The sequence below is a fragment of the Cygnus atratus genome, chromosome 10, assembly GCF_013377495.2.
Source record: "Cygnus atratus isolate AKBS03 ecotype Queensland, Australia chromosome 10, CAtr_DNAZoo_HiC_assembly, whole genome shotgun sequence".
Lineage (NCBI taxonomy): Eukaryota > Metazoa > Chordata > Aves > Anseriformes > Anatidae > Cygnus > Cygnus atratus.
Window position 1 is genome coordinate 15374309 of NC_066371.1, and position 26761 is coordinate 15401069.

The window sequence follows — 26761 nt, forward strand, 5'->3', positions numbered from 1 at the left end:
TTGCAAATTCAGCCAGGAAGGAGAGAGCTACACCAGATCCCACCAGAGACCTGCTGAGGACTCAGGCAGGCAGGCTGCCCTTACTGCTGCTGTAAGTCACCTGGCAGAGAACCTCCTGAGCGTCCCATTGCACAATTATACTTGCCACGTTTTCTAGCACCTTAACCCACGCCTCAGATAACCTTCCCCTTTAAAAGCACCGGGAATCCAGGTGAAGAAATGATGAGTGGAGGGTAGAGACTGGAGGGAAGACAGAGAGCCTGGCCCCCGAGGAGGATTTCCCTCCTGTGTCCTACGCACATAAGCCCAGGCTACGGAGGACACACATCTGCAAAACCACGGGTGACCGGTTCTGACCTTCAGCTTGCACCAGCACAAGGCAGATAATGGAGAAGGCATGGTGTGATGGCTGTGCCAGGTCATCCCTTCCTAACTGCCCTCTCCCCAGGGTGCACTTCACACTCGGGCACACTGAGGTGTCACAGAGCCCTCTGGCAGGGCTGGCAGACAGCACAGGCAGCAGTTCTGGGTGTTGCGTTCACGGGCAGATGCACGGCAGCCCAGCCCAGCCCCACCAGGACACCCAGCTGACACTGCGCTTTAGCAACCTCAGGCTCTGTTCTTGTCTGTGGTTTGTGACTTCCTTTCCTTGCAGGTGTTAAAAATACTGATTTACTTCAGTAAACCCTGTTACAGGGACTGCCAGTGCTCTGATGCCTCATGGGGTCATGTCATTTGTGACCTTCCATTTCCTACCCAAGTCACAGCTGCCGACAGGCTTGGGGTAGGTACGGTACAGACAGGGGCTGTTCTGGCAGCTTTAAGGAGCCACAATACAATATTCACTTCATACTTGGGAAGAACAAGAGGCTTTTTGGACTCTCAGGCATTCGTTCATGAGCTGCCTTCAGTGCTCGGGTAGCCACATAGCAAGCCTGTGGCTCACGCTGTCCTGAAACGGTCAAGGAGACAAACCACCACCACGCTTCCTTTCATGCAAACACACGGGAGCACCCGAGAACAACCACCAGACGTGGGGAGGACTTGGCACACTCCTGGATACTGCTTACTTCTCACTGCTTGCCAGTACAAATTTTCCAAAAGGCTCCTGGAAGCCTGCGTGTCCCGACACGAGGTGGTCAGGAGAATCAGCGCAGGGCTGCAGGAGGCAGCCTTCTCCTCTTACTTCCTGAAGTTTGGAAACACTATTTCAAAGAAAGTTGCTCAAAGCAACCCAGCTAGGCAGCTGCCCTTAATACAAGAGAACTGCTGCTCTAGCAGAAACTGCTACCATATTGCTGGCAAGCACTGCTTGTAGCATTGCCAGTACTAAGCTAGCGATGATTAGCAATGCTGTTAGACAGGTCACGCTTCTGATGCGTCTCACAACAGGCAGAGGATAACTGCCCAAAGCCTGTGTAGCTCAGGACTTGTAGGCAGCCACCTTAGAAGGCCAGCTGCGTAGGGTAACTGTAGCTGCAGAGTTTTACATGCAAAGGAGATCAGCAGTTCTCTATGGGGACACCTACACGCCCTTTCCATTAATTGCATCAGTAGTACCTTGCAAGGAGAGCTCTGGGCACTCGAGCAGCAAAACCTAAGAAATGCACACTGCTGGCAGGTGAAATCGCTGGCCAGGATCCACTCTCTGCATTTGCTTCCAAACTTGAAGGTGTACAGTGAAGAAACCACGAGTAATCATTCTTCAATGAGAGAACCTCGACAGAGGGACAAGGTTTGGCTTTCCTTGGTGCCTTCCAAAGTCCCAGAAAAGAGAGGATATTACTTCACTGTGGAAATCTCATATGCAGTGTTACAGCCACAGAAAATAATAAAGAGGGCGTTGATGACAGGGAAGACAAGGAATAGTTCCAAGAGTTATGTGTTCCTGAAAAAACTACTATTTTTCCTGATTATGACTATATTTAGGGACCATGTAAATGCCAACTATCAGGTTAAGTTACAGATCTGTGATTGCCTGGCCTTACACTTCCCCCCTTTAAAGTTACAGCCCAAATTCTGCTATACCCTCACAAAAACCTGTGGAGCTTCAAAGTCTGGAAAGCTCCTACTTTTCAGTCTTGCACCTCCAAGTACTACTGACCAGATAGCACAGCAGCTAAAAACTAACGTGAATGTCACTGAATAAGTGCTTTTGATGGAACTTGATGAGCAGCTTCAAGAATAGATGGGAGAGCAGTTTAGCAGATTTTTTTAAATTTTTTTTTATCTTTCAGTCTGAGAGTTTCTTTGAATCCAAAAATGAAAGCACAAAAGCTATCGTTGTAAAATCCTGTAAGATGTTTTAAAATGATTTGAAGGGTCCTTTACAAGCCAAAAGATTTGAATTTCTCAGAAGCTGGGCTGCTGTCCCTTTCTGATGATAACAGTCAGGTCCTGTGCACAATAATTGAGGAAAAGTGAATTCCAGTTCTTCAGGCCAGTACTCAGAGCAGAAAAAAAAAAACATGCCCCAAATCAACAGGGATGCCGGAGCACTGGAGAAGCCCACAGCAGAATGACTGAGAGCCACACCACCATCTCCAGCCAGCCCAGCTCAGGCCATTTTCTGAACATCCCCCAAGAGCACCAGCGCCGCTCACTTTCCAGGGGCACGCCAGGGCCCTGCCCGAGCTGCCTGTTCACAGCCACCACTTGCTTACTGGGACCAGTACGAGTGGGTCATGCAACACTTGCAGCAGAGAGCAGTTGGAGTTGTGCGGCCTGCTGGCTCCAGAGATGCAAGCTGGAGGCCAGGCATCCAATTTCTGGTGAAGAGAGGCACCACTACATTTATTTATTTTTTTAAATAGAGCCTGGACATGGGCCTTGCAAGGCTAAAAGGGACGATGCCACACTAAAGAAAGAAGGAACTCCATCTTTCTCTTCAGACACAGCCCAACTCCATGTTCTGGTAGTAGGTGTCCACAAAAATTATTTCTAGAAGTCCATTTTACACATTTAGAACGAAACAATGTCAGCTATTAGAGAAATCCAGCAAAGAGGGGAAAGGGTTCTAGGTTCTTGGTACAAGCATTAAGCCCTATTCATCCACCAGGATTGCTCAGAGGAACACAGGCTACTCGTGTAAGGCTCCTCTCAGCTCCAGGTGATTTTGAAGCATACAAAAACGTACCAGTGAAACACAGCATCGCCTACAACCTGCCTCAGGAGCAACCATTCTGCAGGAGGAGCACTCAGACTGTGAGTGGCTGCCAAGGCACAAGTGACCTGTGAATCTGAAAGAAGAATACTTGCAAAACAGGCTTTAGAAAGCAGACCAGATCCTGTGAGATATATTAAGATGCAACAAGTACTTCAAGAACAGCATCTTACCAATGTGTTCTGTTAGGAGTAATGGGTAAATTAAAAGAAAATGGCTTTACTAGTTAGTAATCATTCAAATAATTGCCTTGAATAAAGCCACATTCAAGATGAATTTAGCTCTGTATCTCTCCTCGAAATTCTGTATTTCCATTTTTCCCATCTTTGTTTGTATCCATTTATTCTCCCAGCACCTGAGCGAGGCAAAACAATTTAAAAATCCTACAGCTTTGCCTGCGTTGTTGTTGGGGGGGGAAGGGGAGGAGGGAGTTTTGTTTTAGTTGTTTACTTACAGGGCAGACTCTTCACATCTGTAATTTCTGCCAACCCCAACATGGAAACAAAGAAAAAGGGCTATGTTATTAGAGAACAGGAGAAGGATACAGGTCCAGTCACTGGCTATCCTACGAGAGCCCTTTTTTGGGCAAATCAGATTGACAGAGGTTTTCAAAACGTTCCGCATCTCAGAAACAGGTCAATAACCAGGACAAAACCCAACACTGCAAGCAACCCCAAATCACTATTTGCTGTTTATGGGAACATTACACCTCACTTCTTTACACCTCGTCAGTCCCCAGACTCCGCCTGCAGACCGCGTCTCTCCTGCCTTCTCTTCCACACTGAGCTATCCTGCCCTGGCCATCCAGATCCTCGTGGGGATCTCCAGGAGCACCCCTGGCACTAAGAAGATTGCTTTACAATTACTATACAAGCTGATGACTTTGAACCTAGAATCAAGAAGCGCAGTGAGTTTACAACAGCCTTTCTGCAAGCTTAAATGAACCCAGAAGGGATGCACTTTTTCACTTCCTGAACAGCCCCTGAAGGCAAAGCTGAACTCTACAAATTTTGTGTTGGCAACTTCATGATAACAGGATGGTTGAAGTGTAAATTCTTGTTCCCACTAAGCCAAGGCTAAGAAAACTTCAACAGGTACAAGAAAACTGTCCCATAACACTCAAAAGGAAAAGCAACATAGCCCATCCAGGGATGCAGGACAGTAACATGCTGGCAGAAACAGGTGGAAGAAATCACCACTCTGGCAGCATGACCCCATCACCTGATGGACAAGGCACGGGCAGCAAATCTAAGGAGGAGCAACAAATGCATTTCATGTCAGCCAGAAACACAGCAACAGACTTGGGATACCAGTGAGAGAGAGCACAACAACCCATTTACCATCATGCCTACATGACAGATCTTAAATTAATCCTTCCATTTAAGAAAGTAGATGGGAAGAGGTATTTCTGCTCCAAAGCAGGGCTAAAGAGGATGAAGACTGCAGCTTCGGGTCCTCACGCTCTCTGCACCCTAGATACTTTGCTCAACTGTGAAGGGCAAATGTCGCATATGCACAGGCTTTTGCTCCAGCCACTTCAGCCAGATAGTGTTCCTGCTGTCTGTGCATCTCAGCCAGTCAGCAGTATTTGCTTGGGGAGACTTAAGACATCTCCTGCTGTGTAGTCCTATTTACCTTATTTTCTGTATATTTAGATGTGAGTCCCGGCCCCTGGCTTGTGCACACAATTGGCTCCTTTTTGCCATGACACACTGAAAGTGATTATTTCATGCTTTCCCAGTGTCTCAGTTTAGCAAACGCAATGTTTGTCACTTAGCTGCACCACGAATCACAGAACACTGCTCGCGCTCCTTCTCTTCCGATGGGGAGATACAAGACTTGCTAGGAACTGAACAGATGGTCCTGGGCAGAGCGCTGCGAGGACAGGCTGCACCGCGGTCCCTCTGGAGAGTTCCAGACCCCTTTGGGATGTGTGAAAAATGGTTGTAGCTCCATCACAAAATAAAATGAAAATTTAAAAGTCACTTTTACACTTGCATCTGCATTGGAGAAGGTGGGTAGTGAGCCGGATGAGATGCCCTCCCACAACAATTTGTGAGGTTTTAAATATCCCAGTTTAGAGAAACAAAAAAGTAAAAAAAAAAAAAAAAAAAAAAAAAAAACCTCCCAATTTCCCCAGAAATAAGAACACTGGGGGAGGAAAAGAGGAAGAGAACATTCTGTTTCTATTCATTTTCAGGAATTTCATTTCAGTTCCAACATTTTTTTAACCTTCAATTAATGCTAACTATCAGAATGAAGCAGCATTTGGACCTAAAAACACTGAAACTTTGCCATTTAGAAAAGGTCAAACGGTTTTCAAAACATTTTCATCCAATATTTTTCAGCAACTGAAATTCATCAAAACCAACATTTTCCCATGAATTTGTTCTGTCTCAGCTGGCATTTTCTGAGGCACGATGCTTCTTGAGGGACCTCCTTGCCAGCCCTACGGGCCAGTCCTTCCTTTTTGTCACCAGCTTGCCTCTTGTGTAAGCAGCTCGTGACACGGCTTTGGACGTTGGTAAGGCACCTGGGCCCCAGCTCACACCGAGTCAATCAAAGCCAGGGCACGCACTTTTACAGGGCTCACCACACACCTTCCACTTCAATGGGATATCTGTGCATTGTGCGCCTCTGTTTCCTTGCCCAAAAACCAGCTACCAATCAGAGGGGTACAGAGAGTACTCTCCTTAGCTTTGAGATACTCTTACAACACTACAAAACTGCTTTTTCTTTTGTGAAGATCCAAACCTATGTTCACCTTCCAACCTCTCTTCAAGATTTTCAACCCAAAGACTATCATCTTCTATGTACCTATGCAAGGTTAGCCCTCTCGAGATACCATGTTTTACTGCTCATTCTGCACCTGAAAAGCTGTCTGGAAGAGCAGTCCATGTTGCCCATGAACCGGATGCACTCCACTAGGCCAGATACCTGCAAATCCCAAACATCTCCTTGCTCGTGGGTGGGATTTAAAGAGAAGTGGCTGCATGCGGGGAAGCCGCCCTGCAAGAGGTCCCCAGGCAGCTGGCACGACGTTCAGCCATCTCCTCAGCTGCAGAAGGCATTTCCAAAGGTAGCGAGCAGAGCTGCATAGAGCCTGGCATGCAGTTGCTCATGCTCCCGCTCCATGCTTGGAGGTGTCTGGCTCACATTCAGCTGTATCTCTGCACAGGCAACGAGCTCAGGTTCGTCTACACTCGACTGTATAGACAGGAGCAACGTGATGGGGTCAAAGTCACAGTCTGGTCCGTAAGCAGTGTCCAGCAGAGCTGAGCCAACCACACCAGTTAAAGGAAAAGAGACTAGAGCCTTCTTCAGGGACTTACAGGGGGCTGAGTCAATGGGAGGGCAGGTGTACACCTGTGCTAAGGGTGCTAGCTGGCACGAGAACCAGGAATATCGCCAAACAACAGCCCCATGCTTCCCCAAAACTAGACAGGACTTAATAAAACGCAAAACCCCATATTCTCTTTTCTATACACACTGTCTCTCTAAATCCTAACAATTTCGAAACCAGAGCAATAATGAAGACGCACCTCAATATTTGAACAGAAACTACACACCACCACTCCAACCTCAGAAACTCAGGATCTGGGTCTGCAAACCTGGCTCTTGGTACTTACCACTTTAACACAACTCTAACACAAATTTCTTTAAAAAAATAAATAAATTAACAAAACAAAAAAAATCAGCCACCACATTCTTGGCAAACACGACCCCGAGGACCCATTATGAGTGAACAGGACTGGGAACTTGCAGGGTCATCACCTATTCCCTGCTACCCAGACCCACAGAGTTGCCCCCAGTTAAAGAAGCATTGAGTTAAGTCCTGTTCTCCAGCTCTGGAGCTTTCTTGCCAGACATCCACAATAGAGCTGGCTGTTGAAAGCTCTTGGACTGTGCCAGTCACCATTGCCTGTAGGTGGGAAAGGTTGTGCAGGGAAGGTTTTCATCAAGGACCTGTTTCCAGTAAATCCAGCTCTAACACAGAATGCCAGAGGGATTTCTCTCACAAACAAAATGCTGCTGGACTCCTCATAGCACTCCAGCCCACGAGCTGAGAAGGACTGTGGCACAATGCCCTCCCTCAGAGCACCTCCACGGTGGCCTCGGCGCTGACGGAGAGGCAGTCGAGCATACTATTTTTCTTTCAACCTGGAAAGCTGATAAAAGCCATCGTGGTGGGAAGCCTGGTGAGAGCCAGGGCAGCAGACGGGGGTTACAAAAACTGTACAACTCTAAGGTCGCCTCTGTTTCCTTTAACCCAAGCAAGTCCCTCAATGCTCCCTGAACCAGACGCAGAGCTGAATTGACAGGTTGTATTGCCACCAGTCCACACGTCAGCTGGATGGGTCACATTACTGCGCCAACAACTGCTGAGCCTGGTAGTGGACAGGGCAGGTTACACCACTGCAGGCAGGTCCCAAATCTTCTATGACTTGGGAAACCAATCCTAGGGTTTCCCAAGAGAGATGCATTTCTCAAATCTGGGTCCAAACTGCACAACAGCCCCCAACAAGGACATCAGTCCATAATCCCACTTCAGATACTCTTTCTTTTCTGCTCACATTCTCACTGCAGAAATATTTTCTGTCTTTCTACCTGAGCCCTAAGTCAAGGCTTTCTCTTAAGAGATGTAGAGCAGATGCAAACAAACTTAGTGGGGTTTCCATTGACTTCTGACTGAAGCAGGAACAGCTTAAGTTTATTTCAACTATAGCCTTAGTTTCAAGGGAAGAAAACATTTCACAAATTGTTTCTAGAAACATTTCTAACAGCCTAAGTTTCTTATGACATACAGAATAACGCCCCAAATGTAAATGGCAAGTGACTTTTAGGGGGAAAACACCTTTTCACCACAAAGGATGTCCGGAGCTCTGCTCCCAAAACTGGTGTTTTGACCCATGATAACCAGCAGCAGCCCTCCTGCACACCTATCTGCCACATCCTGGTGTTTCCTCAACCCCTCCTGAGCCTGTACTCACCAGCTGGGAATGGGCACCCCTCATGCCCCTCCGATTCTGCCTCGTGTATTCATTTTCACAAGATATGTAGAGCATGGGTACGAGCAAGATTGGTCACTCCACATCCCTACGGCCAGACTGGTTGTTTTGGATCACGTTCTGCCTCAGCAAAGGTAACAACAGCCCTCAGCAGCTGAGAGTTCCCCATCCCCCTTTGGTATCTCTCAGACACTTGACATTTCTTCCAGGGCACAAGAAGGTACAAAGGCAGGGCATTCCCGGTGCTCAGCATGACCACTTCTCCCTCAGGCCCTGAGGTGAAGCACTGCCTCCCAGCTGCTCTCCTCCCCACCTCAAGCACAGCAGGCAGCGCAGAGCCAGCCGGACCCTGCCGGGCTCTCACCAAGGCTCTCAGCACTCTCTCAAGCCACAGGTGGGAAGAAGAGGCAGCAAGAGTGGAAAAAATTAACGTGGAAGAGCTCCTGGATCCTGCATCTGTACCTCACGCTTGACAGAACAGGGCTGGACAGAGAGAACGAGTATGTTTATTCAGCATGTTTGCACATAGACACGCTCTTTCTGGGAAACGCTCAATATGCGATGCCACCCAGAAGTCCCTGGCACCTGGAGACCTGCAAGGCCGGGCGAGCACACTTGGCTGCTCCCATGCCAGATGGATGCCGGCGCTGTGCAGGTGGCACCAGCCAGCAGCCTGTCCAGCAGCAACTCCAGAATGAGCGACCCATTTCTCTATAGACTTGTGCCCTTTTGCCGCTCCTGTGCCACATTTCCCTCCCAGCTGCTCAGGTAAGGAAGGTAAAAAGAAATATCTGCAGTGACAGCTTGATTTTAACTCAAGGCTTGAAGGCCGTGATGCTTGAATGCAAGAAAAGAGAGAAGTCTGTGGTAAAATGAATTTTTATTAGTTCTACAAAAGGATTCTCTCTCAAAAAGCATTCCTCTCTCTGCCTCACTAAACCCTCCTCCTGTCTGGGAAGAGTTTTGGTCAAGGTGTTTGGTTTGGGTTTTTTGGGGGCGGGGTATTCTTCGGTTGGTTTTGGTGCCCCCCCTCCACCAAGCCCTACACCTCGAGTCTCCTACAAGACAGAGAGATTTCAGTTTTGAGAAGTGAAATCTTTTTTAATCGCTTTGACTTGCACACACAGGGATATCAGAACACTGCACAGCCAATATTCAAACTGCTCTGTACAACACGCAGAGACTCGGAAGGGGGCAGGCGTTTTGTGACGCTGATGACACTTTCCTCAAGTCTGTTTACCCCTGGGACCTGCAATCCAGGCCCATCCAGACTCGGGGGCAGGGGGGCTGTCTCATTCCATGCACACATCTAGCTATGCCAGGGTAAACACCTTGCAGAGGAGGTAAGAGTCAACGAGGTGCTGCTGCTGGGAAGCTGAATAAAAACAAAGCCTGTTAAATTTTTGCTTCTCCTCCAGTACTGGCCAGCGGAGATAAGTTTAGCTTCGCTGCACTTAAAAGACACCCAACAATTGAGGCGAGGAGTGCTCAGGCTGAAAGACAGTCACCTTTGGGTGGAGGGTGACTGGGAGGCAATTGGATGAATGTTAACAGCAGGATTCATCATCTTGGCCATCCCCTCCTTACGCATTGCACAGCCGGCCTTGAGAACCAGGAAGCAGTGAAAGGGCGAAGGCAGCAGCGCAGGGCGAGCCGCAGCCTCGGGACACGCAAAGATGGCCCACGACAAAAGCAGCATCTACCGGTTCCAGGCATCAAGGGTGCACCTAACAGACTGCCTGTGTCACTTGGTGCTCTGGTACCAACCCACACCGGCAGTTTCTGTTCCTTAGGTCCCAGAGCCAACGAGGGGCAGACACAGGCAGCCCCGCTCCATTGCCAGGTTCACCTCAGAGCCCATGTCAAACTCGTCACACCCACCTGCAGCAAGCAAGACCCCTGAAAACTCCAAGCTGTCGGTTCACAAAGAACTTTTAGATATATTTTACAGTGTACAGAAGAGACTGCTCCTTCCCATGGGGTAGGAGGAAGTTTTCTAATATACAGCTACCTCCTGGAGGTTATAAAGCCGAACACAGATTTCCTGGAAGAAACCCTGCAGCTCCCAATCCCAATGTAAGCCGCTACCACGCCATGCTTACATCACCTCTCCCAGAGCAGGAACATGTCCCAGCACCATAGGAGCGAGCTCACCCGTTCTGGGGAATTCAGTGGCTAAGAGAGGTTTTGGATGGGACATGGTTCTCCCTCGTCCTTGGAGCCATGAGCCGCAGCTGGGCTGCAGGATTGCAGCACCAAGGGTTTGACCTATTGTCCTGCTCAGCCACGCAAACCAAGGAAGCTCCCAACTTAGTCAGAGAGCGATGCCAGGGTACAGTCAGGCAGGAATTTCCTGAAGAGATTTCTCACAGGGCTGATTCACTGAAGTCTCAACCAGCTATGGGAATGGATCGGTTTCAGCAGACCCCCAGGTTAGCACTCTGGGAGGGGGAAGGCATTTTGGAAACAGCCAGAAATGACCTTGTTTTAGGAGGTTCAGGTACTTACTGGAAGTTTAAGTTTTCTTCTCGTGCCAGCCAGTCCTGTCTCCCTTCCCACCCCCACTCCCCAATTACCAGGAAATATCTAGAGTAAAACTCGTTCCAGCCTGGGAGGAAAACACTGAAAAAAAAAAAGTTGAAAAATTCTTACAGCATGAGAAAATTCCTTCTTCCTTTCATATCCATCCCTCTGATCTGAAAATGAAGATGACACAGCATGGACATTCCTAATTCCCAGAGAGACCGACTCTCTCCAGCAAAACCAGATGTTCCAGAAGTACCTATAGTTATGGCCCAAAACATAGAATGGTTTGGGTTGGAAAGGACTTTAAAGACCATTTACTTCTGACCCCCCCACACGGAAAAGAGGAAGAAGGGCAGCAAAGTAAGGAAATCGGTCTGTTAATCTTCTCAGCAGTTGTTTCTGCAGTTTAAAGTCTAACTTGGCTGCTCCCAGACCAAGTGGTTCCACTTTGGGTTGAAGCTGAGACACTGGGTCAGAGTCAAGTCAAAGATCTGAACTCTCAGAGAATTCACACAAGGCACACATTACAGTGAGGGAACAGCAGCGAGACCAGCTTCGGGCTGCTCTAGCTTAGTGTGGTTGCTGTGGTCTTGACTGTGGGATTACGACAGCACAAAGCTGAGCCTTAACCCAGCACAGGTAGCATTTGAGGAAAAGCAATTCCAGTCTGCATCATCATCAGGAGGAACAGTGGTGCAACAGCCTCTCCTTGCATTTCTCTCTTCGGGGAAGACAGAGGCGGCTTTAAAGACTACCACAAGACGTCTCACGACCTCATTACACTGGAAGAGAGACTGGCTTCTGTGGCTGCAATTCCAAACGAGTCCAGCCTTCACCAGCAGCAGCTCATTTCCAAGGGAGTTCAGTGCACTCCAGAGCAGGAAATAAGAACAAGGAGGAATAAAGGCAGCGGTAGGAGGAGAAGGACTTAGGAAGGGAAAGAGAGAAAACTGAAGCACCTCCAGTTGTAACAAGAGAAAAAACCCGGAAATGGAGCATGAATAAACTGGGGGGGGGGGGGGGGGGGGGGGGGGGCAAGGAGGGAATAAAATCAAGTGGAAGAAGGGATGCTTCTGCCATTAAAATCTAGGACAGTTCTGTTTGTCTGCCTCAGATTCCCTATGCACCCTGAGCAAGCTATTACCACTTTCGCTCTGCTTCCTCCACAAGTAGTCCAGCCATGCTCCTTTCTTGCTGGGCTGAGACTCCGTGATGACAAACCAGAGGGGCTGTGGCAGTGCACGGATCGGGTACCAGGGCACCCACCACATCCAGCACACACCGCAACTGGAGTCGCCCCACAGAACCGACCTGACAACTTCTGCTCTGTTGCACGTTTTCCCCACCCAATAAAATTTCTGTTTGAGAAAATAAGTCTGGGAAGCATCAACAGCTGGGCTGGAAGGTACAGCAGGAACGTGCTACTTCAGACTGCTGGAAATTAGTGTTAATTCCAGCGGGTAGGACTTTCAAGGGACGTTGTGCCCTTTCTGTCCCGTAGTTGCAGTATATTGAGCCTTCCTAACCCCTGTGAGCCTCAGCAGGAACTTCAGATAGCAACAGCTTTGAAGACTTGCGCCTACCCATGAGGCACTTTTTTCTACCCCCACTGGCGTTAATACTTTGAACTCCCAAGGAAGTATAGGAAAAACAGCTGGGGTACTTTTCTGGCCCCTTTTTCAGGCCTGCAGATGGAAGTTCTTAAATTTATACCAGCTAAGGAATTACCCCCAAATATTTATGTTAGACTCAGAAGGAAAGAAATACTACGGGGACCTGCTTTTAAGAAAATACATATTTGACGTTCTACGCTCAAAGCAGCGCTGGTGCCTGAGTCCTGCCAATCCCTTAAAAGGGAAGCTTTGCTTAGTGCTAGCAGATTTTTTTCCTTCGTTGGGGAAACACTAACATTAGCAAGCTATGGAAAAGTCCCCAGGTGCTGCGGGTCAAGGGGAGGTGTTTCTCAGCAGGGAAACCAAAATGACTCAAGTTTCTGTTTGTTTGCTCCTTTTAAACAGGTTAGTGCTGCATGAGATCAATAAGGGAAAAACAAAAACCTTACCTCCGCTGTCCCATAAATCGCAATAAACTAATTAAGTCATAACATTTGTAATTCAACAATGTATGCAAAGGGAAACATTAATGAATTTTACATAACAAGCAGGCAAAGAACATTACTCATCACATGGCCTCAGAAATTCATTAAATAGCCCTTTAAGAGACACGATTGAAGTACAGAGCACTAAAACGATAACAAAACCTATTAAGGAGGCTGTTTAATTAAGCATATACTCACTGGCACATCTGACACTCATACCAAGGTGTCTGTGCTAAGACAAATAAAGTCTTTCTTCTGCAGTACAGCCAAGGAGACTGTAGTCAAATCTATTCTTAAAACACAAAGATAACTCTGACTAAGCAGCCAAATACCACACTGTGGAAAATCTATATAAGCACTAAGGGAATTGCACATCTTTTCTGGAAAAGCCTAAATGAGATCTGCATGTGCTCCTGAGATGACTGACACAGCCTGACTCAGAGTCACACCAGAGATGTCTGCTGCATCACAGAGGAGGATGGAAACATCTCGTGCTGGGCTGCTCGAGTCTACGCGGCTGTTCTTCAGGAGCTTTAAAGACACCAGCAAAGGCCCTGAGGAGCATAGAGGGAAGGAGGAGAAGTGGGATGCGCCAGGTGGGGTGGCCTTTGCACTGTGCAGAAGGATTGGACAAGCAGGGAGACCTTGTCTGCCTAGAGCATATGTCCCTGTGTCTGTTTTCTCTCCTGCTTTTTGTGCGCAAACTGCATCACACCGGAACACCGTGCAATATGCAAAATGCATCACTTTAACAGCAACAGATATGTTAAGGATGGCTTGTACATGTGTCTCTTACAAAGCAGTGCCTGTGAGGAACAAGCTGCCTGGCAGTATGGTGCAGCGATCACTCACTCCCTCAGCCACGACAGGGACAAAACTTTAAATACGTTTCAGTTGAACCACCCACGTTCTCCACATGCTCTGCAAAACATAAAATACCATTTTATATTCTTCACCAGAAACATTTCTGTTCCTGTCCTGCCCTTTTCCTGCTGTTTCTTTCTGATGCAGATCCATTACTTACAGAAAACACATCTTAGTTTAATTACAAGCTACAGTTTAATCATCTCACCAGCACTTCAGGGATGTTTTATCACAACTGACCCACCAACACTCAAGTCTACAAAATATTATCAGAACACACTGTAATTTAGCACTGAAATAAGCCAGCTGAGCAAGTCTATCAGAGCCAGGAGCTTCAATTAAAAGCAGTTCGATCCCACCTCCTGCCCATGGGCAGAAAGAGCCCGTCCTGTCAGCTGAACCGACCTTTGTTGGAGATGCCACACAAACCAGCAAACACAGGGACAGGGAACTGTTCTCATGCTGCTGAGCCTTCCTGGCAGACACCTTCAAGGTCTGCAGGGTTTTCACACAGGTGTGACAGATCTCACTGCTGCAAACAGCCCCCATTAACACCCTGTGTTTCTCTGCCTCATGGCCCTGCTCCAGCACTCCAGAATTTTAGCATTGCAAGGCTGGGACTCCTGAGCTTGCGATTCCCCTGCTGACCTGGGCAGCCACCTTTTATCACCTCCTGTCATCCTGGTTTCTTTGTAGCCAGCAACCTACTATAAGGGACGAAGACCAGAAACCACCTGCAGAAAGAAGTAACTCATTTCCCTTCCTCAAAACTTCCCCACATGGCACCAGTCTTCTCAGCTGTCAATTGCTACACTTCAAAAACCCCATCTCCCTCGCAGCTCATCCAGCTGACCCCAGTGACTCCAAGGTGCCAGGCAGCCCCCAGGCCCACGCGCCCCATGAGCAAAGAGCTACCTGAGTTACTCACGGGCTGCTGCCCCACCTCTCTGCCAGCAGCACCCACCACCGCTCTTCTCAAGCCCATGCACATGTACTGAAAACAAGTTTCCTCCTCCCTGGGTTCTCACTAAAAGTGCTCTCCTTGAAAGCTGCCTTCCCAGCCCAGCCACAGCCTTTGAACATAGGTTCACATGCTTATAGGTCCATCAGTCTCTAAGACAGAAAGAAAAAATAAAAATAGTGGAAACCTGCCAAGTACCTGAGAAGTCAGGTGTGTTCTCTCTCCTCTGCCCTACTCACAGTGACCGAGCTTCCCAAAGCAGAGAAACTCCAAATCTGTTCAACCAGCACAACTCTAACTTCATCTCAGAGCTGCTCTCTCCCATCTGACTTGAATCCAAACTCTTCCCTAACCGAATCACAGAGGGAAGGGTGGTCACCTGCCACTGCAATTATGGGTCCATCAGCTGGCACACAGCTGATGAGTAGTCAACCCACTTCGACCCTGCCTAACACCAGGTGACTGAGGCCAGACAATTACCTGGCCAGCGTGCCAGGCTTTCTTTCAAGCACAGCTTCAGGGCTACTTCCACATTCCTCTGCAACACAGCAGAAACAAAGAGGGTAGAGAGTCTAAACACACAATGGTGACAGAAACACTGCATTTCAAAAGGCTTTAAAGGCAGTTATTTACAAAGTTAAGGGCTCCATTGTCCTACTCACATGCATTTTAGGCATCCCTGAACATCCCCCTATTTATATGTATCTGGACCTGGGCAGCAGTGGAAGCCTGACTCTCCCATTACCAAAAGTACACAGACATCTGGCATCTACAGCTGAGTCCACAAGCTGGACGCTGTCGCTGGCAGTACAAAAAGTGAAGATGTCTGCCTAGGCTTTGGAAAAGCAGCGCACAGCCCACGCACCTGTGCTTCTTCCTGGCTCCTGGGCTGGTAAAGCTACGCACAGCCATTGCTCGGGCTCACAGCATCTCCTCAGCCATCCGCTGTCACTCTCCCCAAACCACTGTCCTGATGGGACAGCAGCACTCTGTGCCAAGGCTCTGAAAACCAGAATTCAAGTGCAGCCGGCAAGGGACCCCCTGTTTGCTCCCACTCAACTGTGAAGTAAAATGTTTTAGAAGAAGAGAGAAATGCGCCTTGGAAGCAGAAGAAACCAGGTGAGGTTAACCCAGAAAAACTTTTCTTTCCCAAGCATTAGCTGCCATCTTTCTTGAACCCAGCTCTCAAAAGGCTCCTAGAATGATTCTGGTCTTCATTTCAATACAGTCTTTTTATCAGGCAAGTCATCAAAAAGTCATGGAAGTCCTGAGGACTCTCTAGCAATAGTTCACTGCATTACCAGAACTCTCCATCTTCCTACCACCTATTTGGCCGAGGGGGCAACCCGAACTGAGGGGACATGGCCTCTCTGGGCTCACGTGGGCACCCAGGTGGATGCCCTGCGGGGTGAAGTGGCAGTCCAGGCTGGTGACTGTGGCGAGCTCCGGAATCTGGAGGCCCCCCTGGGTCCTGAGGGAAGAGAGGGCTGTCATGGGTGCAGGTGTGCCCTGCTCAAGGAACTGCTTGAGCAGCTGGCCAGGCTGCAGCGAGAAATCAGCAGCCTGAGGGGCTCCTGGGAGTCTCTGAGGGAGACAGATAGGAGGTATCAGCCTGCCCCTACTGAAGCCCAGCAGCCCCCTCCTAAGTCCCTGCAAGGGGCAGCAGCCGATCCGGCTGCTCACCTGCAGGACGGAGGGCTTGGCCACCCACGAGAGGAAAGGAGCTGGACCCTCATCTCTGCTCGAAGCAGAAGGAGGCATCTGCCCCCAACACCCACAGTGCTACCCACCCCTGCGGTGTCCCTGGGTAATAGATTCGAGGCTCTCGGGCAGGAAAATGATGAGGGTCCGGAGAGTAGTTGGAATCCAGGCCCCGAGAAGCATGTCAAGGTTGAGGGAAGTACCAAGCATAGGGAGCAGGGCTGGTCGAGGCACTGCATCCAAACCAGTGCCACAAAACAAAAAGGCCAAAGAAGATCAAAAGGAAGAAGAAGGTCTATAAAATGCAAAATGGTGCAAAGCTAATTGAACTTAAACTTAAGCAACTTAAACTGCCCACAGCTTGTTCCTATCTCTGCTTTCAATTTCCTCCTTGAAGAGCTGACTGAGGAATGTCTCACCTGTCTCCTGGTGCCAAATTTCAGACCAAGAAGGACTTTTCCCTAGAAGACCTCATCTAGGGCAGCTACCCTTTATCCATTCCTCTGCTCTGCTCCCAGGACAGTGGAAGAATTTTCCCTGAAGTACTCCTAGCCATCAGCACTCTGCACTTCTGCCCTCTTTTGTCTTGCAGGTTTTAAGGTAACTGAACTGTGTTGTGGCAGGTATGGAAGTTCAGCTCCAAATGAAGTGTTTTCTTTCCCTTCCAAGTTCACCTTCCCCTTGCAATATACAGCCACTAGATGCATTAGGAGTACAAGTCCATCGTTGCGTGACTATGGTATGAGCGTCCTGCTCAGCAGAACTGGTTTTGGAAACTGATAAATTCTGATGGTTTTCCCTACTTAAATTTTAGGCAGAAAAATCATTCACTCACTGACGACCCAGGGACAGGAAAAGAAGCTCTGAAGATACATGGGATCCAACTGGTGGATGTTTTCCAGAGCCAACACCCCCAGCTCAGAGAAGTCAGAGTTTAATCAAAATTTCCCCCGAAACTCTGAGTTTTGGGTGCCACAAACCTGTTAACAGAATTCAATAGTAGTTAGCTATGGGTGGATCATCATCTGTGATACACTCAGCAATGCTTTTGGGTTGCTTGGGGTGTATCTGTAAACTTCAAGCTCTTGTACAGTTTTAGGGCTAGGCACTTTTTTTGTAATCAAGAAATGCCTTGCAACAGTTTCTCTGTTTCTGGAGCTAGAGGTAGGGTGACACCTTGCAGCAACACCTTGTGTATTTAATACCTCCCATCACTTAGAAGCCCAGCTCTGGCAAAAGGTGGCAATTGTAGTTTTCAGTTTGAACAGTCAGCATCACAATAAAAATGGGTTGCTAGCATAGGCGTACAGTAAGAAACAGCAAAAAGCAACTTCATAATATGTGCACTTGTGTGTATCAAATTAATTGAATGTGACAGAGCTGCTTGGGCCTCAGAAGTGAAAATATATTTGGTTCTCAGAGCAAGTATCTCTTTGGCAAAGACATCTACATTGCTGCCATGATCTGGTAATGATGATTTCACTGGACACACAGTCCTAGGCTGGTTTATCTCAGGACTGGACACAGAAATAGGACCACTGGGTGTTTCTGAGTGCACAATGGCAATCAAGCATCTCAGAACAGAGGGAAAAGTAAATATGAAGGGTAATATTCAGAAGTCATGCCATTCTGATAAAAGCTACAGGGGAAAAAGTCCTGACCTAAACAATTTGTACTCCAAGCTGTCCTTCCAAAAGGAGAGGCCGAAAGCTCAGAGATCTCGAGGACATGATCTGGGGCAAGCGGCTCTGGGTGTCCCTGCTGGAGCAGGGGCTTGGACCAGATGACCTCCAGAGGTCCCTGCCAGCCTCGTTCTGTGGTTCTGTGAGTTTGGAAAGGGACAAAGACCTCTCTGCCTGTCTTCAGAGGCAAGCTCTGCACAACAAGCTACCCCCATAATGATGGAGGAAAAACTAAATTAGTCTCCCTGCTCACGTATGTCTCATGTTGGGCAGACATCCAGCAGTACAGCTTTAGGAGACGAAAACCACAACATCATGCTTCCCAAAACTCGTGACAAAAAGAAAACAAAAGCACCTAAAAAGAATGCAGGGGGATTTTGACATGGTGTCATTTTTTTTAAAGCCTGGTGCCCAGACAGGACTGCTTTGCTCTGTCACGATAACCAAATGACGCTCTTTCCTCATAAGCCCTAAGAAAAATGGTTTCTTGCCAGTAAGCCTCATCCCTACTTGTGTTTTTTGACCCTGTTTTCCACACCCCCGCAGTTGTGCTTCATTGGGAAAATATTCCACAAGCTGCTAAAGAACAGAGGCACCATCTCTCGTGCCTCTCTGTAACCAAAAGCATCAAGTGTAACCATCAAGAAATTTTGCCCATTTTCTCTCTCCACAAAATTTCAGCCCATTTTCTCCTCTTTACGGTAGAACAAACAAATAAACAAGATCTTTCTCTTCATCTTGTGGGTGAAGGTTTGGGAACCTGATTTCCATTTCAATGGCTACTGTGGACTTGCACAGTGCCAAAAGGGAGCATTTCAATAGTCTACATTGCCCTTCAACAGGTACACATTTCTTGTGGTTGAGGGAAATCAAGGATCAATAGCTCTATCAGCAAATCTTGGTCTGAATCACAGGATACTGTTGTTCCAGAGAGATCAACTTCTACAGAACAGTTTCTGTTTTATAAATAATCAACTTTCTCAGGAAAAAATAAATAAATGGGATTTTGCACGTTCAATTTCTTTTCTGCAAAATTCAAAGATTTTGGAAAAGGAATTTTTTAGGCCAACAAAATTGCCAAATTCATATTGTGAAAAAATGGGTGACATAATCTCTTATCAATCAGTGACACCAACTGAAAATTCTACTCAGCTTCCAGATGTCCAAAACCAAAGAAGGTTCCCAGCATTAATGAGACTGTCCCAAACAGGAGGACACGCTGGTTGGGATCTCAGTGACTCTTTCTGCCAACACTCGGGTCTGAAGGACTGACTGCCTGCTCAGATGTGACTTTTTTTACATGAGAAAAGCAGCAGAAGCACGCCTGATGGGTTTTGGCTTTGGGATAAGTTTTGGGATAACATTCTAGAGGATCAATCCATTCTAATTGTTTTTCATGAAGTGATTGATGAGGAAGACAGATACAAATGTAATTTCCTGGTCACACCTTGCTCTGGTTGAAGATGAGCATCTCAAAGCAGCAGCTCTTAGCCAATATTTGCCCTTTTTTAGGGCAAATGATGGCAGACAGTCATTTACACACTTCACTTGTTTCTCAAGTTCACAGATGAGTTGTGCTTGCCTCTCACATGCTCAGGTTACTTCAAAGGCCAAATGCCACACATGATTCACCTGGTAGGGATAATGAAAGAAATGCCTACATTTCTGGGTATTCACCTTTGGCCTCTGGCATAAGCTCTTAGTAAATCCTTAGATAATGAGCTGATAAGTAATAGGTCACTCCAGCAGAGGACAAGCTGAGACAGCTGTCTGAGGAAGCCATGAGGTCAATGGAAAAGTTTACAACATATCCTGGAGATAAGAAAGGAGATCATCCAGTCACTCATTTTCTGAGGAGAAGCAGATTTTCAACTCAGAGAACGCACTGCCTTGTATTAAAGACCGAAGTTTCAATCCTGTTAATAATCTTAATGGTATCCCCAATGAATTTCTTCCATACTCCAAGGTGCTTGCCCCACAGCCTATTTGCACCAATGTCCTGAATGAGCCACCACCCTTATAAATTCTGGGCTGAAGCCAAATATACTCCCTCCCCCACGTGAGTGGCGATCCCTCCTATGCACTGCCGGGATCTACAGAACAACTGGGCACACACTGAGCTAACTTCCGTATTCCACTGTGCAGTGCTGGCAGATCTACCTCCTCTCAGGCCACCAGCTCCATCCTTCTGCTACTGCTGCACAGCAGAAGGAGAGCAGCAAAGCACCAGTGTCAGCAATGCTGGAAAGAAAAAGACTCTATCCATCCAGGTATGAAACTGGAACCTCAGCTGCACTTTGCAGCTACAGCAAACGTAACCTGAAGCACACCTTTGAAAAGCCTAATGGTCACTTCTTAGCTGCACCGTTTTGCAATATCTGGTATACTTTTTGCGTGCCCAGGTTTCCTAGGTGTGTAAATTGCTTTTTCTTATCCACCTTTCTCTCACACCTCCAACATTTCACCATATTCAGGAACTTGGCTGCCAACTTAAAGCAGAGCCCTCAATTCAGAGCAATACTTTAAAAAGTTGTGGCAACTTCCCCCCCGCCACTCCCCACCCCCACAAAAAAAGAAACTTGCAGAGGACAGCTACAATTCTTTCTGCAGATCATGTTGAGGCTAGCTACCTTTTACTATTTTCAGTAGCAGATCCAGGCTTTCAGCTAAGGGCTGCTTTCTAAAGTTCAAGACACAGAAGTCTCAAGGTCAAGCCATGCACACTGACTCAAGGAGCAAGTTATTTCTACCCATTGCCTACTTCACAACTACAGGAGAGGAGACGGAACAGTTTGCTGAGGGTCACACAAGAGAAAGAGAAAAGAGGATTCCTACTCCCTATACTTAATTACAGTTTATCGCAGGAACAGGTACAGTTTATCGCAGGAACAGAACAGGTGTCAGGCTAACAGGGTCATGCCAATTCAAGTCAGGAAGAAAACAACTGCTGGTGGTCACAGCAGAGCTCCTAATTCCCAGCTTCCCTCCCAACAGACATGTTATTGTCATGCAACCATTATGCATAGAAGGAAGCATTCATCACGAAGTATATCAAAGAAACAATCAGTTGCACCTCCTGCATGCATCTAAACTGGTATAGATATTAAAATACTATTCCACATGCAGCTACTTTTAACTTGGGAAATGGGTGGATATATTGAAGAGTAAACGCCACTGATCAAAGGATGTGCAGTGTAAGAGTAGCAATCTTTCAACACCAGACCCACTGGGAATGTAAGATTTGCTTTTGTAAAATAAAACCTTTACAGATCTGAATCCTGCCTCTTGCACAAGCCACAATCAGCCTTGTAGGGAAAACATTCTCATCCCACCGACCTTCCAGTGTTGAGAGAGGCAGGACAACGTGGGAGTTCCTCCTAGCTGCTGCAGGTGACAGACAGCTTGAGGTTAGTATTACTGTAGACGAACACGTGCAAAATCTCTTTGATGGAGATAGCGGCATTTTTAAGACATTTTTTTTGACTCATGATAATCCTGGATGGCAATAGTGAATTGCTTCAAAACAGATTAAAAAAACGTGAGTAAAAGCAAGAGATGGTTACTACAGTCAGCTCCCACTGAAGAAGTGTAGTGTATCTTTAGTTGTTCCATGATTTTCAAAGGGAACTACATCCCCATCCATATGGTCAAGAGGAACAGAGCTAATGGATTCACCTAGAGTAACGTCTACTTCACAGCAGAGCTTCCTCAAGAGGCCAGCACCTGCTGTACTGGTTCAGGACAGCCTAGAAAAATGAAGATCAAATCTGAGTGGCTGTTAACTATTTTAAAAGAAATGCATATTCTTGAGTTCAGTTAGCAACTAACAGGAGACTTCTTGCACATGAGAACTCTGTATACACATTAACACGTCGATTTAGAGGTGACAGGGAGCTTAGGGCCCACCTTAACTTGGTAGTACGCATGCGTGTTAATAAACGCATACTAAGAACTCACCTTTTCCCCCCTTTGACGATAGTGTGGACAGTGCAGGCTGTAGGAACAAGCCTTGATAGAGGATCTCGGCAGAGTTTGAACTGTTGGGAACAATTTCTTCTGTCAGCACATTTGGCTGGGAACTTAGAGGAACATAACGAGCATGGGTGACCTCTCTGACTCCTGAAAAATTAGAAATTGATAGTTGAAATTCCACGCACCCTTCAGAAACAAAACCACTCCTGACAACATACATAGATTACTGTGACATAATTGATCTAGTTAAGGTTTTTCTCCATGGGAAAACTTAAGACATTCCATCTGAAGGCTTTTGAAGTCTTTTTAAAAGAACGTTTGCCCAAAATAAACTTTAAGTGTTGCCCTGTCCGAAGTCTGCTACATAACTTTAAAACCAAGTCAATAAATCCTGAGGGAAGAAATTGTCTTCGCTGCTGAGATAGAAATAACCAAGTGGTAAGTCACCACGCAGTGATGGCTTTGTATTTGTCAGGTGTTATCATAAACATAACTTATATACTCTACACAAGACTTCAGTATATTTCAAATCCATGTCTTTAATATCATCTGTTACCTGCTGCTGTAATGTATATAACCTGCTGTTAATGTTATCTGTTACCTGCTCGGTGAACTTCCTCCCCAGGTTCCTCATCCCTTTGTGATGGAGACCCTTGCCCTGGAGAGGATGTCCCAGATCTTACATGGGCTCAGGTCTGCTGAATGAAGTCTCCAAATTGCATCCCGACAGTCAGAAAATTCTCAGGCAGCAGTAAGGGGAGATCTGCTTTGTATTTCCTGCTGTGCCGGGCAATTTGAATGGCCTAATCTATGGCACAACTAGATCCTCAAAAGGTATTTTGGCTCCAGAGTCCCTTACATAAGAGACAGGCAAGTCTGAATTTCTAAGAACCTGCATCATCATCTTGTGTCAATACAAAATATATAACAGGAGGTGCACAACCTTTCCCTAAGTTATAAGGACATCTAACACCCACACTTGTTAAAAGCTACAGTACTAATCCTAAAACAACAGTGACCTCTGACTCACAGCTCGTTGCCAGTGGCCTGATTTTGAAACTTTGACAGGAGAAAAAAAAGGTAGAGCTGAAATTTCATCTTAGTAAACACGTAATTTTGTACCTGAGGAGCCCTTCCCACAAACCTTTTCACACTAAAACTTCAGCAACTGCTTACACTTCTCAGACACATTTGCAGCTATCACTGGAATCAGTAGGTTCCAGAATAGATGAGAACTAGCTCAACTAGCTCAGTAGATGAGAACTAGCTCAACTAGTTTGGGAGAAAAAAATCAAATGTACTTAAAAAAACCTTCAAACTTCACGGCAATTAAGAACGACATTGGGAAATGATATCTCAAAAGTTCATTGAAAGAGTCTCCAAAAGAGTTCAGGCATCTTGTCTACAGGAGGGGACATTCTTTCCCCACAGAATTTCCCATACATCAAATGGCTCATATATATATATATAAAAAAAAAAAAGAAGCAGCAGCAGCACATGCACTTCCCAGCAGTGAATACTGAGTCTTGTAAGCTCTGTATACGCATTAGCACATCCACTTAGAGCAGGGAGCTTAACGGTCCACCTTAACCTGGTAATGCACTTGCGTGTTAGTAAATGCATATTAAGAACCCACCTTTTCCCCCTGCGATGACAGCGTGGACAGTACAGGCTGTAGGAATGAGCCTTGACAGAGGATCTCGGCAGTACTGGAGCAGCTGGAAATACTTTCCTAACACCAGGTCAGCTCCAATGCTGTCACCACATTAGAAGCCCAAACTTAGATAAGCTCGGGATATTTTTAACATCTTATTGATAATCACAGCAGAGCTGTGTTACTTCACATTTTACTTGGCAGAATGGTGACAGGAATAATATAGAGAAGATTTAAGATCTCCAAAGGAAGAAATTTCCTAACAAAGTCCAAGAGAAAAGCAAGCTAAGTTTAGGAGTAGGAACACATTCTGTTTTTGCGATAATGAAGAGTCACACAACACCTGTTAGCTGTATAAGTGAGTTATGTTTCACAAGGGATGACAAGAAAACTTTCTTCAGCTTTGATTCAAGTTGTTCGCATCTCCCCAGCTTCCTACTTCCAGCTTAATCCAGTCCCAAATCGCCAGCAACACAAAGCATTCTTACGTGTGGGGAAAACAAAATTCTCTCGATTTTCTGCAGCAATAAGATTTTTCAGCCTTGATTTGTCTCCACGATACTCAGACAAGATTCAGAGGAACACGGGGTGAATACCACTTTGATGAGAATCCATTCCTTGTGAGCTGCACGTAGCACATCCAATAAAGGTCCTCTGGGGCAGCAGCAGGCAAACACAACAGGGGCTGCTGCGTCAACCAAATCCCTCAACTCAGGAAGAAACAAGATAGCAGAGGGTCCCAGTGACAACATAGCCAACCCACCTCACCCTTCAGTAACAAATGGGGATCTTCAAGAGGTTGCAGACGTCTCCCAGCCATTCCCACAATGTCCCTTATATGTTGCCCTCTGAGGTGCACAGTGCATGAAGGAAGATCTTGTCTATAGCTCTGAAGGGTAGTAAGAGCTTGCAACCTCCACCATCTGCACTCACAGAAGCCTCATGGAAAGGAGAAAAATAGGTTTTGCTTGCCATCAGCTTGACACAAGCTCAAGGAAAGAGGGGAGCAGGAGGGATTTAGTGCAAAACAGCGCGGAATTACACACACACATCACAGGCTTCTTGCCGTGCAGACCATTTTGTAGACCATTTTGCACGGCTGCTCTTTGTGCGGTGGTGGTTCAGCAGTGCTCACAGGTTACCGAGGGCCACATGGCCGCATAGTCAGTGCTGCCGCCACCCAAGGAGATGACAGTTCAAACAGTCCAGGCAGGAAAACACCCAAGGTCTGAGTTCGCACAGCAAGAGCTGAGGAAAGCTCAAGAGGCCGTGACAGTTCCTTCTCCATTGGCAAGGATTATTATTGTTTTTAAGCGCGTATCCATTAAACAGGTGGGATATATTGCTCTAGGTGTGTTCCTGGGTATGTGTGCGTTGTAGCTGCTCCCCTGTCAGCAGCATCCCCTACAGCCTGACCCGCCACATCCCAGCAGAACTCCAGGATCAGAGGATACAGGTACATCCTGGCCAACAGGCACCACCTGGTAAGGTACCAACAGGGTTTATCTGAACAGAGGTAACAGGAGGACAGGGGGGAAGTGGACAGCGGCAGGCAGGGAACATCAGCCTGCAAGAGGAACAAGAAGAGTTGCAGAAGGGAGGCAGAGGAGAGGGCTGCTTCCCACTATAAAGCTGCCTCCTTATCTCGGAAACTGCCTGCAGAAGGTGCCACGTGTTTCCTTCTGTGTATTTACCTGCCCCTCCAGAGATGTGCAGCTGCTAGCAGAACAGTGAGTGAGAAGGGTGACCAGGCAGTGCCTCTCGCAAGGAAACCTCTGCTCTCTCCCCCTATTGCCATAAAACTCACATATCTAATCCAAGCATTTTTCTTCCCTTAGTCTGGCTCCTTTTCTCTGAGGAGCCATTTCCTCCTGTCTGTTGTTGATTGTTATTGTTTCTTCTCTGTAACTGCATTTGTCATGATCTTTGCTTCCAACTAGCAGGCAATCACGCACATCTCATGTTTTTCAAGGAACCCGTTTAGCAAGGATTCTGCAAAAGAGCAGTTTTTCTTTTGGTCCTGGGAGGTCGCAAACCCCACGGTATGGGACAGATTGCTGATACCAGCAGAAAACACTGAAAGTGTTAGCAGCTTAAAACACAATCAAGAAACGAAACCCCAAATCCCCAAGCATCCTTCCCTTAGACTGGAACGAAGTGTTTGTCTCGCCAACCTGATGGGTTAAGAACTACATCACATGCCATGCCTGGAATGCTAATGAACTTTGTAACTAATGAGTTGGTGGGAACCCACTTGCCACACTGCTGAAGGCAGTCTCGATGCACTGTGCCACCTTCCCCAGGGGGTAGACAGGACATCCCCAAAGCCACATACTCTTGCTTCGCTGTGCACGTTGATGAAGCGTTTCAGACTGAAACGAGCCTTTCAGAAGAACCGCTCCTCCCTAGAGGCTTTCGAAGGGTCAGAGAGCAACAGGACCCTGCTTCACACCAGGGAGTATCAAGGGCAACCTGCTTCCTAGGGGATGAGGAGTCGGGGGGGATAATAGCCAGCAGGGCAGGGCCCCGTCCTGCAGGACCAGAGGGGCAACCTAGAGTCCAGACCATCAGGTGAATTCTTGGTGACGAGGCAGGTCCAAGGTCTAGCCAGGAAGTCAAGCTGCAGGTCTGAGCCCGGTGGCAGTAACCAGGGTCAGACATGGTCCAGAAATCACCGGGCAGGTCCGAGGTCAGACTGGGAAGTCATTCCATGGTGCCAGGCACAGGCAGGGCTGTGCAGAGCAGGAGACAGGTACACCTACAGCAGAGCTCAGCGAGCAGCTGAAGGTCAGGGACAGAGCTGAAACGGAGCCCCCAAACCCGTGGGCAGGGGTGTGGGTAGAGGCCCCAGGTCATGTCTGTCAGGGCAATGAAGGCCTACCAGGTGCACTCAGGGCCCTGACACTTCACCTCTGCAGTCACAGCAGCCTCTTCCCTGCAGCCTGGGCCAGCAGCACAGCCAGACACCGAAAGAAGCGTCCCCAGAGCCCACAGAGCACCTCAGTGCAAACGCTCACGCCTGGTGACCGGGGACCAGCCCTCTGTCTTACACCTCCGCTGCCCCTCTGCGCCTGCAGGGGTTACAGGGGGACTTTGCCACCATCCCCCTCAGGCACAAAACTTCATGGTAT

The 26761-nt window shown here is 47.4% G+C and overlaps 1 long non-coding RNA gene across 2 annotated transcripts in view; it reads right to left on the minus strand.

The window, feature by feature from the left end:
- Positions 1-26761, minus strand: part of LOC118248280 (uncharacterized) — a 280200-nt gene that overhangs the window by 215941 nt on the left and 37498 nt on the right. For both annotated transcript variants that reach the window (XR_007708708.1, XR_004778707.2), the window contains one exon: positions 21962-22123. This is a non-coding gene — a long non-coding RNA (uncharacterized LOC118248280). The remainder of the gene's footprint in view (positions 1-21961; positions 22124-26761) is intronic.